The following is a 15,396-nucleotide window of genomic DNA, read 5'->3' on the forward strand; positions in this document are numbered from 1 at the left end:
AGGAAGAGTGGAAACTGGTTCATTGTAAGGTCCTTCAGGGCCATGGAACCTAAATGTTATGTGTCTGCTGGGGATGTTGTAGTGGGAAAGGCCATTGAGCGACATGAAAGAAACTAAGTAGCCAGAAATGTCTCTGGAATCCATCCGTTTGGCCCATTAATTCTAAAAGGTCCTAAATGCTCATAGATCAGGCCACTTATGTCACTGGAAAACCCTGATCCATAATATATCTATTAGATTAAAAAATTAAATGGAATTTAAGAGATAATATGGAAACTTAAACTAAGGGAGTTCTTCTTGGGCAAAGATCGTATCCACTTATCATACTTTGTCTCTGTACATTTTCAATGATGCTTCAGAAAAAAAATTCAGCTTTGAGAAATAAGTAGACTAGAACTACTTTCCTTTTAAATTCAACCCAAACTGAAAACTAAATAAATAAATCAAATAAAAGTACCTGCATTGTTTATAACTATTTACTTTAACCTGTTTTATTTTAAGACAAGAATTAGGTTGTCATTATCGTCCTAAAATTTAGAGATGCATATATGCATGTATCTTTTATGCGTCTCTACATGCAAATGCATATAAATACACACACACACACACACACACACACACACATATATATATATATATATATATATATATATATACACATCCATCCACATGATATGTGATAGATAGCAAAACATTCACTTGTGCTTGGAAATAGAGCATTTCTTATTGTGTAGCATTTTTCTGTTTAGACTAAAAATCAACAGTAGATACAGTGGTTATAGAATATTATATAGTAAGTCCATGCCTCTGTAGAAGTAACTTCAAAGAATTTTTATAGAAATCACTTCAAAAAGAATAAATAAAAGATCAGGAGGGCTAATATCTAGAAAAATTAACCAATGCAAATGAATAGTTTTGGAAATGTCTAATTAGGCGAGCACCTAAAATATGGCTGGTTAATAGCCCAGAACATGTTTGATTGTCTTTCCAGTTTAAGACCAATTAGCTATGGATAATTTAACAATAGCTGTTACCATATGTAAAATTTCAAATTAGATCCAGATATATACCACCATTCCATGTTGTCGCTGATTTCCTCTTGATTTAATACTACTTTGGAAGAAACAACTCAATTTCCTGAACACAGCTTTGACAGTTTCTGTCTTCAATGGATCCTTAAAGTCAGCCAGCCGGTGCTTGCTAAACCACAGCAAAATGCAAATCTTTCTGCTAGAAGGGCCTTCACCTGGCAAGCTCTCATCTACATATGTAGATATTTGATATCCTCCCGGAGAAGCTTTCCTATCGGAGTCCCACGCTGTGGAAGTCATTTGCATATGCAAACCCCTGCTATTTTGGTCTGCATCCACTAGGGGCACAAGGGGTGAAACACTCTAATGACACTTACTTTTTGGTTTGATTGTAACCCACTGGAAACTGTGATGGGCACCAAGATCTTATAATAAAATACTGTAGATATGAGTGGTATTTAATTAGAAGAACTGACACTGAGCAAAACTTTACATCTGGAAGGGAAATGAAGGTCTGTATCACCAAACACCAAATACTAGAAGCACCGAATAGCTTTAAACATAATGATCTCTTAAAATCGGAGAGAAGAGGTGTGGAAGAAAAATCAGCGGGTTATGGTACTTGTTATGCCGGCAAGGGGTTTTGAGTTCAAATCCTCTTCAGCACCCACACAAAAGCTTCAGGGTTGTGGGGCAGAGAGAGGAGGGTCCTGGAAGCTTGCTGGCCAACATAGCCAAAACTGTGAGCTTCAGATTTAATGAGAGATCCTATCTTAATGATGATGATGATAACGATGATGCGTGGTGGTGGTGGTGGTGGTGGTGGTGGTGGTGGTGGTGGTGGTGGTGGTGGTGAATGGCATAAAAAGCCACTCAGTGTCTTCCTCTGGCTTGCACATACAGGTACGTGGGCATATTCACCCACATACACACATGTACGTATACTACAACAGACACACACACACAGAGACACACACACCAAATTTGAGAGAAGAAACAGAAAACCACTTGACTTTTATGCAAAGCAGATTTTTGTGTTTCCTTGGCTAACTGGAAAAGAAGTTGCTAAAAATCAGTACTGTGAATTGTGAATTGTGTTGTTTTGTAGTAGCCTCTGTGTGTGTGTGTGTGTGTGTGTGTGTGTGTGTGTGTGTGTGTGTGTGTGTGTGTGTGTGTGTGTGTGTGTGTCTGTTATTGTGTGGGTGTTGGTGTGCACATTGGGGCATGTCAATTTGTATGTTAGGGGGTGCATGTGGGCTAGTGTGCATGTGGAGGTGTGTAGTGTATGTTGGGGTATGTGAAAAAGCATGACCACATGCTCTTCAGTGTAATATATGACATCTGTTCTGTCTGCAGGGCAACATGGTGAGTGCTCTTGTAGGAAACCATCCTCAGGAAGGAGCTTACTGTCTATCTGGTACCCAAGGAAGCATCCTTCCTGCCCAAATCCAGTCAGTACCTGTTGTGAAATTTTTCAGCACACTTTGTAAGCCCCTGCCCCTTCTCTTATCCCAGAGGCTTGGCCACACCTCCTTGTCTGAAGACAGTTCTGAATCCAGCTATACAAGCACACACTCACAGCTCTAGAGCTAAGCTTTCAGCAGGAGCCCACTTTAACGTTTCCGAGTAAGGGCAGGACAGGAATGGTGTCCTCCTTTAGATCTCAATCCCCAGAGTTGAGAGCACAGACCCTTTACTTGGAAGAGTCCGGGGAATGTAGGTTCCTGACAGGCAAGTGAAGTGCACAGTGGGGATCCCCTCTCTCATTGCATCTGGTTTGCCACAGCAGCACAGAGATCAGCTTCTTGTACTGACACCAAGGCTGCATCCAAGATAGGCTCCCTCAAAGAACCTGACATTCTTCTGTGGTCAGAGAGTTCTTCTCTATGACCTGAGTTTCCTCTCTGCTTATAGAACACAAACCCTGGGGTTTTCTACAGTGACCAGGGGTTTTCACCGTCTGAAGGCAGCGTCCAGAAGTCTCCAGATCAAGGTACTGCTTGGAAGTGATTTCTCTTGCTACTTTCCTATGTTTTTGAATCACTTCTGTTTGAACTGGGATCCAGCAATTACACAGAAATAGGATGCTTCTCTCTCCCTCCCTCCCTCCCTTACAATTTAAAGTCTTCAGCTTCTACTGAGGAGGCAAGGATACTCAGGAGGCTGAGGGTTAGAAATGCCTTCCATCGGCATGACAAAGGAAGATGTCCTGGACCAGTCACCCTGAACAAGACAAAGGAGAATCACTCACAGGAAACAATGGGGAAGAGAAGGCTGTGCATTCCTGTGGTAGGTAGAGGACTACTCGAGATTAACTGACTCCTGGGTTAGTTATTGTGAGTGACCCTGAAGGACCAGAATGCTGCAAGATGAAAAGCAAAAGGACAAAAACAAATCATTTGAAGGGAGGTAGAAACACCTGCTTTGTGTAGCTGGGTACGTGGTAATTCCCACTTGGAAGATAAGACTGTGTTAGCATCAGGGACAGGTAGCATGCAATGGGCAGTCAGGCCCACTGGGCAGCCAGGCAGCAAGTGGACCCAGGAGATTGCCATGGAAACCTGGTTAAAAGAAAGAGAGAGAAAGAGAGCCTTCTCTTTAAACTGGAGAAGCAGAAGATACGTTGTCTAAGTGATGCAGAAAAGTACAGGCAAGCTAGATAAAGCCTCTGCTGGCCCAGGCATAAGGGTTAGACGCAGGGGATGTAGGACCCTCAGAAATGCTGTTCCCTCCCCCATAGTGTCAGAGTAGGAAAATCTCTAAAGGCAGACTGCAGATTCAGCTAGTATGCTCAAACATTCTGTAGAAACAACCAGCATGCAGGGGTCAACCATTCTTTGAAATGGCAAGCCTAGAAAAAAGCAAGCAAGCCTTCTTATAGGGAACTGGACTAACTCTCTAGAAGGATTAGATAATCTAAAATCTCACTGGTGGGCGCTAGGGGATCACAGGTGGTCAGTGGTCTGCATTCCTATGTCATGAACATTCAACCATGTGATTAAATAGGCTGGCCAGCCCAGACTGCCCACTCTGAGATAAGATATTTCCCCATTTTTGTGGTTATCCCCAGGCTGTTCTTAGGAGAAGGTTTTATGATCTTGTTCTGGGTTTTATGGTCTGTTCCTAGAGGTGGTGTCTTATGAGCTAGTTTCTGGGACTTATAGTCTATTCCTGAAGCTGGTGCCTTATGACCTCTTTTGAAATCAGACCTAGTCCTCAAATGAAGACAAATGGGGTCCTTAAGTGGGGACAAACGGGGTTTATATTGTCCTTTCAATAGAAACTCCTGGGGCTTATTCAGAACTCTCAGAAGCTCCGGAGCAGGAAAAGTAAAGACTCTCTACCTTCAGAGAGGTTATGTAAACAGCCAGACTGGATTATCAATGAAGTCTAATGAGCGAAGCACCTGCCCATTATCAGATGGCAGCAGGTACACTCTGGTTTGAACCAGTACGGGTCTCTGTTGATGCTAGTTCATTAGGCGTGCAGGAAAACCTCAATGGAACAGCAGGAGGCAAGGCCAGTCCAGCCTCAGATAGTCTACAGGGCATGACCTGAGGACCTAAGTGATAGAGCCATCCTCTGTCCCCTTTAACCTGTTTACCCCACCGAGGCATGGTGCAAGCAAGACTTTGAACCCAAGTTCCATGGCTTGCCCTTTGGGCTAGCAGTCCCGTGGTCTGGTAGAGCTGTATAGTCTTTGTTTCTTGACCCAGCATCCGAAGTGGCCTCTGGAAGCCTGTTCAGGATGTAATTGGCTTTTATGCCTCATTACAGAGGACCCTGGGAAAATACTAAAGGAGCCTGATGGTGCATTGCTGCATCGGCGTAACGTCTTTGCCTGTTCGTCACTTGAGAGCAGATCAGTCACTGCCCACGCATTACTGTTCCTTCCTTCCCTCAAGGCGCACAGCGTGGACCGATCGCAACATATCATTGGACAGACACTAAGCCTGGTGCACCCTCAGCCTAAACCCTGCTAAAGAATAACCTGGGGGACTTCTGTGCAGATTTGATACTTTTAGGGTTTCAAACGCCTGTGGAGACAGTTGCAACCCCACAGCAGAGGGAATTGCCTACAGACGATTTTTAGCTCCAGCTGTATGGTTTATCCATTGTTTCCACAACACGTTGGTTTAATATCTATTCTGAGGGGTATGGGTGCTTTCTCAATGCAGGAGCATATATTAATTTTGCTCACATCTTAAATTGGAAAGTTGTCATGTCAGGAAGAGAAAAGCACATGACACTTTTAATTAGGGCACCTTTATGGTATCAGCTAGAACCGGTATCTGGCGAATTACAGCAGAAACCAATGTGAAGAGGCTGAAGTAAATCCGTGCCTGGTGTCATTTACAGTCCTCCGTGAGGGCTCTAGGGGACTTTACCTGTGAGCAAAGACCTGTATGAACACCAAGTCATGCTGCTGTCCGAAGAAAGAAGGAAAGGGTGGAATCAGGAAACAGAAACTCAGAACCAGAGACCAGACTGCACTTTGATTTCCTAGGGGCATCGAGGAGGCAACCGGAAGAGGCTGGCTCCTTTCCGGCAGAGGTGAACTGTGTTGAGGGTCAGACAAGGGAGACTCTCTCGAGTCAGGGGAAGAATCTGAGATTGGATTCCAAGTATTACTAGAAGACTTCATGCTGTTTAGATTGGGGACTAGAAGAGTCAAATTGACATTTTACGTTGATCTGACCGATTGTTGTTGTTTAAGTAAGAACTGTCCTGTGGTCTCAGGCCTTTGAACATTTGTTCCGGGTTGGTGGTGCTGTTTAAGAAGTCTAGGAGGTGCGACCTGATAGGAGAAATAGTATGCTGTTGGGGGAGGGTCAGGCTTTGAGAGGAAAATGTTTCACCTAATTCCACTTTGTGCTCCCTCTATGCTTCCTGCTGGCCATTCAACACATAAGCTCCCAGGTTCCTGATCCTGCCACTGCCTGCTGCTTGCTGTGACATCTTCCTGCCATGATGGGCTCCGGAACCACGGTAAGCCCAAATAAACCCCTCCTTCTATAAATTGCCTTAGCCACGGTGTTTCATCACAACAACAAAGTAAGGAATACACTAGTATATGGAGATAAAGCACCCAGTACCAGGAAGCTCCCAGCAGGTATGGAGCAAAGGAAAATCCCTCCATTTCTTAACTCTTTTCTAGGGTCTTGGGAGACACCGCAGTTAGGAAAGGCAGCTCAACCACAGAAAAAAGCAGCACATTATTGGGTCAAAGTTCCTCCAGGATGAAGACTCGGAGGTCCAGGAAAACCGTAGATTTTTATCGTTAGGTTTTATAAGCTACAACACTGTAGAATGTGTTCGGAAGGAGGGGGCGTGATCTTACGTTACAGGCTCAAGAGACCAGCAAGGCCTGTCTGTTCAAATTATTTTTCTTCTCCATGTGGTATTTGTCATAATTATCAGTGCACAATAATTATACAAATGGATGATTTTTGTCTGTGACATTTTCCTAGTGCTCAAAGAGGGAAACCAAAGCATGTACCAGTGTGTTCTCTTTGCTCTTGAGCTGTGGGTGGGGCTCTGCGGGAGGGAGCCAATGCCCAGGGCACTCTTCATTTCCTTCTGCTGTTTCCATCTACTCCGCTCTGCCTGGTACACCTCACTTTGAAATCGCAAATACCCTGACATGCAGGAGTACGCAGATCTTCTGATATGGGGAAATCAAGAAAAGTATGGGGCAGGAAAGACATCTCTGTGTGTTGCTTCTCCAGGCTGGGGTTACCCATGATGGTTCAAGCCTGAGGTGGGTTTCTCTTCCACTAACTGCACTGTGTGAACTGGTGTCCTTTGGCTCTCATTCCTGTGGGGGACTTTCTACTCTCCAGTCTGCTTCCCCCACATTCTCTTCTCCCCTCCATGGAGAACAGGATGCCCCATGGCCCTAAGGTGCCCGCACTAGCTCGGAATAAAAGGTTATCAGTTTTTACTGCAACAGAGTAGGACATTGGAGAAAGTCACAAGAAATCAGTCTTTTAAGAATCCTGTTTTTTTTTTTTTTTTTTTTTATTTCTCTTACATTAAAGGGATGACCGCTGAGGACAAACATTTTGAAGTTTAAGATCTGTCTGTAATCAGAAATAGCAATAGATCCTATAGCAGCTACACTCTGAGCCTTGGATCAGACAGCAGCCTCTTTAGAGCAGGCTAGTGGAGGAGAATGACATTTGGATGATTCTCTTTCAAATGACAGTGGTTTTGCCTCCCATCCTGGAAGGAACGCACAACTTACTGAGGGTAATGAATGTACTCTCCCCTGACATTCTTCACTATGTCCACCTTCTTGGGATGGGTACCACTTTTCATAGGAAACACCACTGGGATAGTGGGGGCTTCCTAGAAGGACAGAGGCCCTTCTCCTTTCCAGTCAGGGTTTGTCTTTATAAGACCCCGACCCTCGGTCAGTGGTACTTACTTCGAGATGCCCCCAACAGAGACATGAAGACACAGATGGATGCAAAAGCAAGAGGTTTATTTTCCAGTGTGTTGGGGTCGACCCTCAATCAGTCCCTCAAGGCAAGTGACGAGAAGGTGACCCTGAATGGCTATTACAAGCAGTTTGTATACTTTTTAGGGGCACAGCTTACGTCAGCCAGGTTACAGTTCAAACTTACTGGCTAAGCATATTGACCTTTAAAGCTACTGGGTAGCAAGCATCAGTCAGGACATATTGAGAATTTTCTACTCAAGAATGTCTGGTGGGTGGAAAATGGAACCTGGCCTAGTCTTGACCCAAGGCAGGTGGTTGTAAGGCTGGCAAAAGCCCCGAGGTTCCTTCATCTGACCCATAGTCTGATATTTGAAAGAGGAACTCCATCCGTTCTTATGTAACTCGAGCCCAAGCAGCAACTAAAGGTGGTATCTTTCCTACCCGACCCCTTCTCTGACTCCTGAAGTCAGAAAACTTGTTGATTTCCTTGTGTCAGAGTGCTTGTATTTTCAGACTGAAGAGTGCCCGGAACTGTGGGAGGTTCCAGTAAAGAGTGTTAGCATGTTGTCTAAGCTCCACCCCACAGTTGCCTGGCAACAGCTGGTGTACCTGACTCACTATAAAAGGGGCTGCTAGCCTTCTCCACTCTTGCTCTTGCCTTCTTGTTCCTGCTCTGTCCTCTCTCCCCTCCCCCCTCCCCCCTCTCTCCCTCTCCCGACCCCCTCTCTGTCCATGTGCTCATAACCAACCTCTACTTCTCTACTCCTCTCCTCTCCTCCTCCTCCTCCTCCTCCTCCTCCTCCTCCTCCTTCTTCTTCTTCTTCTTCTTCTTCTTCTTCTTCTTCTTCTCTCTCTCTCTCTCTCTCTCTCTCTCTCTCTCTCTCTCTCTCTTTCTCCATTTCAATCCCATGCCCTAAATAAACTCTATTCTATACTATACCATCGTGTAGTTGGTCCCTTAGGGGGGAAGGGATGCCTGGGCATGGGCCCTCAGAGTCATCCCCTTCCCCCACACCTGACTACACATCCACCAAAGCATAGACCACCTCTCTCTATCTTTTTATAAACACAACAAAGAGACTATCTCAGGAGAATAGCTTAGACCAAGCACTGCATAATCCCCATGAATGGAGAGCTACCAAAACATAGAAGATTCTAGAAGAAGCCCAGGATACCCACCTGACAGTACTTTTATTGGAGTGGTCTAATTTGAGACACCTGTGAGGAGAGAGATGTGGGAATCAGTGTGCAGCTGCCATTGTGTGAAGGCCACATGTCCAGCAACATGGACAGCAAGAAGCACCTTCTTCTAGCCTCAGAGGCATGGCTGATGTGCCTTCTACCAAGCAATGATTCAGCTCTTCTATTAACAGGCTCTTCTGCTAGCTGGTGTTGCAGAAGACTACAGCTAACTCAGGACAAGCACATTTTGCACAGCTGATGGATATCAGGTTGCTAAGCATTCTTTAATAAAATATTACCTCCGATTTTAAGGGGGAAAAAAAGAACCAAGAAATGATTTAGTGATTAATAAAAACTGATTTGACTTTTGGAAAAAAACTTAATATGTATATAATTCCTCTCGTGGGAATTCTCTTATAGCAGCAAATGTGGATGTGTAAACAGTAGATTGTCTTCAAGTTCAGTGACTGGTTTGCCTAAGGGCAAAGACATGACTGCTGTGGGTAGACAAGAGGCCATTTAAATGTGTGGTGCTTTGTCCTTCTGTGAACTCACATACCTCACCAAGGGATGGGGTCCCAAGACCAGTTGATCTTCAACCTTGACTATATCTCTTTCCTAAGCATGGACCTAGTCATATGTATTTTGTCTCATTAGATTTCCATTGTGGTGTTGTTATGGTGCTGTGTAACTGTGGTATACTGCAAGTGTCTTTTGGGTGGTCTTTTTCTGTACTGTAGGTCTTCTGTATTGTACCTGTCGGATACGAAACATGCCCTCCCATTATTCCTCAGATTAACCAATCAGGAAGAAACAGGGAAACGGAAACTACCTGGTGGTTGTCAAGGATGAATTTAATATGGGGAGCTACCGATGGGGATTTTGAGACCCTGACATCTCACTTAAGGACACCCCTGAAGAGAACAGACAGTATGGGTCCATGCAATAGCCCCGAAACTGGTGGACAGAGGCAGGAAGCCCTTGTGGCTGGCCATCAGATCCATTTCTGCAGAGTGAAGTGGTTTTGTCACTGAGGATGGCAACAGGGTAAGATAATCTAGGCTTTCAGTAAGGTCTCAGTGAAATACAGCAGGCAAGACCAAGGAACCCACTTTCTTTAAACACGCCATTTGCTTATCCACATTCAACCCCCTTACCCCTTCAGCTCCATCTTTCCTCCCTCTCTAATTTCCATCTCCCTCCCTCAGCCTGCAGAATGCTGGGGTTCCCTTGAAGCACCAGGGGGTCCAGAAATGTTAACACAGGGTTGTTCCTCCAAAAGAAGCAATGCATAACTCAGAAGGCTGGGAGCAGACTGGCGAATAGCCTAGTGACCTCTGCATACCTGTGTGGCAGAGACCACTCCACATCCTCCCCTGGAGCCTTGTCATGAGCTTGTTTTTCTCAAACTACAGGACCTATCTATATGGAAGGCGGCCACATGTAGCAAATCTATAGAAGCCATCTTTATAGAAGATGACATGTGTACTTTACCAAGGGATTTGAAGGAGTCATGTCTTATCTTTACTTAGCTTACTTTGTTCCTCAAAGTAGATGTGTGCTTTACTCACTGTGGTCACAGAATTAGATCATCAGAAAACTTTTCACCAAATTGGCTGTGCTTAAATGCACACAAAGTAAACTACTTGGGCTCAGACGCCGGACATCGGAGTCAACATGGTTCCTTAGTTTTATTGAACCAAACTGCCTCCTTCTCTCCCACAGGTGGTTATTCTGTTGCCCCAGGTAGTTGCAGAGACCACCCCCACCCCCATAGTATTCAATGAAATTTCAACACTGAGTTTCTCAGCTACCATTTCCTGTCAAACGTTGATAGGCTTTTGACATCTACCAGGAGCAATGCAGAGTGGGCCTCTAACGCAGCCCAACATCAGAAATACAGACATTACCACTTGATCAGCGGATGCTTCCAGAAGCCAGAACTATTGTTTTTATTTTTTTCCATTTCTTCTGATTACAACTTGAAAAACATTCAAATATCAGCTTCCTAATAAGTCATGATAGGCAGAAGTAAGAGGCAATTGCAGAGTTTTCTCTGCTTTTATGGCACACTGGTTTAAGTGCCAACCCTGCTGGAGATTTCTGAGATGTCTGTTACACTGTAATGCGATCCTTAGGGTTATAAACGGCAGTTATTATCCTGACAGATGCTTTTTAACAATGTATTTTCTGTTCCTCAGAAATTTAACTAGGACTTGGTACAAAAAAAATATAATGGCTCCACGTCTGATTTTCTACAAATGTTTCTGTCACAGAAAATATCTTCACGGACATTTCCCTTCACACGGTTTGACTTACTCAGTAATCGATTTTATGAGTAATTCCCTTGTTTGTTATGGTGTTCACATGAAACTTTTAAGAGCTTGAGACAGGAAGTCATTAGCATCTATCTAATAAAATAGCTGGCAAATTTAGATACATTACACTTTTAACATGTTTTCTCTAAATTGCAATCACAATGGGAAGTTTTTAGTGTTCGGGGATCAATAAGGGACGCTTTCTTTGACATCACCACATTCTAAGTTATTACTTCTCCCTTTCATGTCCCAGCTCTCACCAAGTGCTTTGCTAGTCTGGAGAAGAAAAGAAACACCTGACCATTTAAAGGGGCTTGTGCCAGGAGACTGGCTCAGTGGGTAAGAGAGCTTGCTGTGAAAGCAAGAGGACCTGAGTTCTAATCCCAGCACTCAGGTGAAATCTAAGTATAGGTATGTATACATGTTGCCTCAATGTTATGGGCAGCCACACAGATCAGTCCTGGGAGGCGCTCAGTGGCCCACAAGCCTAACTGATCGTGAGAATCAGGCTCAGTGAGAGAGCCCATCCGAAGGGATTAAGGTAGAGAGCAATAGGCAAAGATAGCCAATGTCTTCCTTTGTCCCCTGCTTCCACATGAAGGGTCCATGCACTTGTGCAAACATGTACACATACCTGTACACTCCAAAGACAAAGCTAGATAATCTGGGACTTTTAAATTGTAGCAAATTTTAAGTAAATTTATTTATGGGAATTTATTAATTTAACAGAAAGTAAAAAAGGAAAAATATTTGCTAGGTTGGCATTTTTTTTTACCTTCTTAACTTTAGCTGGCAGTGCATCTAGGTGTACATTACCCTGGCATGTAACAGGTTAATGGGGAAATGGTGAACAGAAGGAGAGCTTTGTGCCTGGGTTTGTACCTTAGCAGGCCTTAGTTTCCCCACCCACTTTTCCAGCAGGAATGACTGTTATTTAAGTTGGATTTTAGCACAGGTTTTCTCCTAGCAAATTCTCTATCCTTTCCATGACTTAATAATGTATTTGTTTTTCCTTCATTTTAGCAGCACCCTCATGAGTCCTGGCTCCTCTGGTAATTGTCCTCCCTTTAAGCATGTGAGGTTGCCATCCATGGTTTCTCCTGAACCTCCTCACCAACCAACCCTCTCAATCTCCTGTCAGAAAATGAGTTTCCCTCTCTCTGTTCTTGGTCTCTAGTTTTTGTACCTCTAAGCATCCCAATTTGAAGCTAAAAAAAAACTGAGATCTTTCTTCTTGGGTTCTGTTTGATGCTTGCCTTGTCAGCACCGTGCATGTATTAAGTGTGTTGCTCAGAGATGGGTATATAAACTAAGGACATGACCACTCTGTGGTATGATTAAGGGGATGGCTTCTGTTGCGTGCAATTTTATAAATCCACACTTGCTCCTTGTTCAGTCCCAGGGCCTGCTCTATGCTCTGAGACCAGCTGCCACCAACAGCCATCTCACTCAGCCTCTATGGCTGAGTTGCCAGTTTGTGTTTTTCCCCAAGAACACCGCCCATTCCTCTATGCCCATTCCTGTGGCTGCCCGCTTTCTCCTCCTGCTCACCTTAACATGGATGGAAAACACCAGACAGTCTTAATATTTTAAAACTAGCCAGATAACTCAATGGCTGGGTGGCGAATCTATTGCTCTAAACTCATCAGCTATCCTGTATCAGAACTCTGCTGGTGGTGGAAGCTGATACCAGTAGTTCCCCCCCAGGCCTTACATTCTGTTCCTCTCCCCAAAGTCTCACCAAAAAACCGCCTCTCCCTTTTATACCCTCTTCCTTCTCCTGGGACTCAGAAATCCTACCTTTTTCTCTTCCCCTAACAATTGGCTTCCACCATCTTTATTGACACAATCAAGAACCAATTAGGGAAATGATACCTTCACCTACAGGCTTCTTATTGTGAATCTGAGAGAGAATAGCCAGAAACATCTGGATGTGTCCAGATTGGGGTGGGGGGGCAGGTGTAGACTGAACATGGCCATCATACTCGACCTGAACATGCTATCATGAGCATGAGCATGAGCATGCTTATCTGCAGGAGAGGAGAGACTGACAGGAGAGAGGAGGCGAGGGAGGACATAGTGAGAGAAGCAGGAACAGAATGTGGAGTGAACATATAGAGAAGAGCAGGGTTATAAGAAGAATGTGCATCTGTGAGAAGGGAAGGCTGTAAGCTGGGGGGAGTGTAGGGTGGGGGAGGAGGTGAGAAGGGCTAGGACACTTGCAGGGACTTTGAGATGTGTAAGGGGTACCTGGTACTTGTATTACAGAGGGAGCCTGGAGACCAGCATGTACTGTGATATGCTGATAGGATCATGAGTATCCATGCATCCCTTCTGCCAGAGGTAAGGGAAATGACTCCTTTTGGAAGCTGATATAGCGCCTGAGGATTACTGGCTTCTAGCTAACCAACAGAAATCCTCTAATCGTCCAGGTTGAGCTGATTTCTTGGTATTGGAACTGCTTTGGGTTATAGGGAGAGTCGGGGTTTCCTTTGAACCTAACAGTGGGTAGAAGTGACAATACTTCTCAAATGTATATCCAGGTTTCTGTGTCCCTATTTTGGGAGCTGGCTTTCAACATTACTCCACAGTCACTGTTAGGCTACTTCAACCTTGTCTGTCTTTCTGGATAATTTTTGCTGAACTCCTTCCAAGTTCACTGATACAAATTTTTAGTGTTCTTTTCCATAGTTTCAACATGAGACTTTATTTATTTATTTATTTATTTATTTATTTATTATTTAACCGTGTTTTTAAGTAATGGGATATACTCCCCCACCCTGACCTTAACCCTCACCCCCACCCCAGTCCTTAGTTTTCATTCTTCTTGTCCTCACATTCAGTTGCATAGACATTTAAACTTTTCCAGTAAGTTGCTGAATGTATTTATGATCTCCCTTTAATGACCACACTGTCTGGTATCCATATCTGGGTCTCTATAGGCTGGTCTCCCTTTTCCTCTTTGCTCCTTCAACTCCTTAATTTCTCTTGTCATTCATTTGCTTCTCTAGGTTTTGTGGCAATGTTTTGTTGCATTGTGGAACTCATGGAGAAGAGCAGAGTGTGGACCAAGTTTCTGTGCTTTACAGTTTGTTTTTCTTTTTCGTCATTTCCCCTGACTTGGTAAAGGGGGGTTGTATCTGTCAGTCACTCCACATCTGTCTACAGATCTAATAGGATTGGACTTGATTGTGTGGTTACTCCTCACATGTCAACACTTCTTCCAGAAGAGAGGAAACAAGCTACAAAGACCCAGGAAGTTCAGAGAGTTGGAGACTTACTAGGCCATCCCCAAGCTTACAGAAGCAGTAAGCAATTGGGAAGAAGAGGAGGCTCCTTGCAGATTTGTTCTGCAAGTTGAACAGGATGTTCATGGGGTACAGTCTTCACGAGCATCATTCATGTGATGGGCTTTTGGATGACATTTCTGCCAGCCACTCTTGAGTTCTGGAAGTAACCCCTCACCCATCCTGTATGTACCCTGATTGTCATATAAAGATCAACGTTAATAGACCAGTTTCTTTAGTGTGATTTTGGGCTATATCTGGAATAAGCAGAAGTTTGGTCACAGCTTTTCAGGAAGAGGCTCACATCAACCTTAATTCATTTGGCCTGCCCCAGCCCCCCACTGCAACCAACTGTCAAGTGTCCAGTCTCTGAGGCTGCATTTCAAGTCCCGACAGATAAGAATTGTCCCATCTTGTGGTCCATGATACCCTGTCCACTAAAGACATCCTATAAGCTCTCTTGACTACATGAGCTCCTGTTCCCAGCGAATTTACCCATCATTTTAACACATACCCCGTATTAAAACTTTGCTCCATGTAACTCTGACTCTTCAGATAGCTATGCAGTAAATCAAGATTCAAATTAACATGTATCATGTAGAATTACTTTTTTAAAGATGTGCTGAAAAGAAATTTTGACAAACGTCATTGCATTAAGTCATAATTTCCCAAAACATCAGGTGTAAATCAGTGCAATCTCTACAGTGTTGAATTTGATGCATTTCTGAGACATTTGAATTTCCTTAGGAAGATATAAAAAAATAAAATAAAATACAAGGGGGTTGATTCATTTTCTCTTTTTATTCAGGCAGACATGCTCTCAAGATATATTATAATGAGTAAATTCAAATACAAACTCTTCAGCAACATGAGGTAGAGTTAACTTCCTTCTACCTTAGTATCCAATAAATAGCTTAGCAAATACTAACAGTCATTTATTTATTTATTTATACAACTTCAGCTTTTAATGTTCTTAAGAGTTGACTAGCAGGAACTGTTAAAAGTTTCTAAGTTGATAGCCTCGGGTTTGGGGAGAAGCCAAGAAAACATACTTCTAAGACAGAAGCTTAAAATGAAAGCTTTATTTTATTTTATTTTATTTATTTATTTTTGAGCACTGCATCCCTGAAGGG

General features: G+C 43.7%; 1 protein-coding gene and 1 long non-coding RNA gene across 1 annotated transcript; both read left to right on the forward strand.

Moving 5' to 3' along the window:
* Positions 1-15,396, forward strand: part of Erich1 (glutamate-rich 1) — a gene marked incomplete at its 5' end in the record, with an annotated part of 52,793,804 nt that overhangs the window by 51,091,580 nt on the left and 1,686,828 nt on the right.
* LOC148000635 (uncharacterized) lies at positions 8,125-14,487 on the forward strand. The gene is made up of 4 exons (XR_015640072.1): positions 8,125-8,927; positions 11,230-11,387; positions 13,245-13,319; positions 13,988-14,487. It is a non-coding gene; the product is annotated as an uncharacterized LOC148000635 (long non-coding RNA).

The sequence above is a fragment of the Rattus norvegicus genome, chromosome 16 (genome assembly GCF_021556685.1).
Source record: "Rattus norvegicus strain SHRSP/BbbUtx chromosome 16, alternate assembly SHRSP_T2T, whole genome shotgun sequence".
Classification (NCBI taxonomy): domain Eukaryota; kingdom Metazoa; phylum Chordata; class Mammalia; order Rodentia; family Muridae; genus Rattus; species Rattus norvegicus.